Source organism: Triticum dicoccoides, chromosome 6B (genome assembly GCF_002162155.2).
Source record: "Triticum dicoccoides isolate Atlit2015 ecotype Zavitan chromosome 6B, WEW_v2.0, whole genome shotgun sequence".
Classification (NCBI taxonomy): Eukaryota; Viridiplantae; Streptophyta; class Magnoliopsida; order Poales; family Poaceae; genus Triticum; species Triticum dicoccoides.
The window spans coordinates 707,676,593-707,678,469 of NC_041391.1; the positions used below are offsets into that span (position 1 = coordinate 707,676,593).

At 51.9% G+C, this 1,877-nt stretch overlaps 1 pseudogene; it reads left to right on the forward strand.

Annotated features, from left to right (window-relative positions):
- The first annotated feature begins 1,004 nt into the window (after positions 1 to 1,004).
- On the forward strand, positions 1,005 to 1,503 carry LOC119326776 (annotated as a pseudogene).
- Positions 1,504 to 1,877: the final 374 nt, after the last annotated feature.

Consider the following 1,877-nt stretch of genomic DNA (forward strand, 5'->3'; position numbering starts at 1 on the left):
TTCGTGGTGGCGAATCGACGGAGGCGGTGGGGTAGGGGGCCGGGTGGGGGCATGGTGGCGGGCGGCGATGGGGTGAGGGCTCGGGGCGGGGGCTTGGCAGTGGCGAATCGGGCGGCGACGGAGGTGGTAAATCGAGCCCGATTCGAGGCGGGCTACGGCGGTGGAGTCACGGAAACAGCGGCGAGGGTGGTTGGTGGCCGGATCTAGCGCGGGGCGACGACAGCGTGGTGCGGTGGGTGGGCAGGCGGTGGTGGGAGTGTGGCGGGCGGCGGGAGGAAGAAGACGCACGATGGGGAGAAAAGAAATAAACAACGGCTAGCACGCGACCAGCCCTTCTACATCACTTGGGTCAGGTGATGTATTTTTTTACATATACATCATTTGTTGGAGGTGGCTTTTTGGACCTCGAAGATGCAGAAGTTAGTTAGTTTTTCACCTACATCTTCTATTGGAGATGCTCTAAAGGCACAAGACACGATTTTACTTATATAGTACGCAGGTAAGTAGAGCACTTTTGTTTGCTGAGGCATCCGTCCTGACCGGTTTATAAATTGGCTCGTAAACATAAGATAATCTGTTATTTATTTATTTTATTAAGCGTTAATTAAAACATTAAGAGTTGCATGCAGTAAATTAATTGGGTTTTTTTTTGCAAGGGCAATAAATTGAGCTGTTAATTATTGACTGTGCAGCATGTGGTGGCAAGGGGCGTTGCAAGAGTGGTGCACGTCGTGTCGTTAGTGTCAAGGGGGAAAAAAATAAGCATAAATGGGCCAAAAAATGCCCTCCACAACCCCAAACCACCAGAGGCCACGAAATCATGGGAGCTTAGTAACGAGATAAATTCCAGAGAAATGAAAAAACTGCACGTGGAGAGAGAAAATTCCACCGTACGGCCGGTGCTTCAACTCTATATAGTGCTCCCGGCCGGAAAAGGCTACTCCCATCGCGCCCTGCTAAGCTGCCACTGACCATTGCATACACATCCTGATCCCAAGGCGACGATGGCTGGATGCGTGGCACTGGCGGCGGTCCTGCTGTGCGCGGCGGCCGCCATGGCCGCGGCACAGTCGGCGTCCAACGTGCGCGCCACCTACAACTTCTACAACTCGGAGAAGATCAACTGGGACCTCAACACCGCCAGCGCCTACTGCGCCACATGGGACGCCGGCATGTCCTTGGCCTGGCGCTCCAAGTATGGCTGGACTGCCTTTTGCGGGTAAGGACTAAGAAAAACCTTACTCTATTATTACATGAAGAACATCATGTTTACGTGTTGGCTAACGGGTTTATCGTCTGAATCTGGATATATAGGTGACCAACACGGCCGACCGGCGCACAGATTACGGTGAGGATCGTCGACCAGTGCAGCAACGGCGGCCTGGACCTGGACCACGACACGGTGTTCAGCAAGATCGACACCAATGGGCTGGGTATGCAGGAGGGCCACCTCACCGTCAACTACCAGTTCGTCGACTGTGGCGAGAACTAAGCAAGAATTGGTGCTCCAACGCAACGCTATGAAAAATAATAAGAAGCTTCTGCAAATCGTAATAAAGTGGAATAAATTGGACTGTGATGGATGGAACCAAGGTTTTAACCCCATAATCACAATCCTTATGTATGGATGTGTAGAACAGGAGAGGAGGAATAGACAGTTTGTATTCATCCACTGTGAGAGATATATACACTCATTACAAGGAGGGAGCCGCACTACTCTAACTGACTAGCTAACAGCCCTACAATCTAGCTCAGCCGATCGTGGGCAGTTGAAGCCCGAGCAATCACAGCGTCGCCGTTGGTGATACAAAGATTGGACCTGAACTCGGCAAATGCAGCGATGGGGAGCCCTTTGGTCATCACGTCGGCAACTTGTT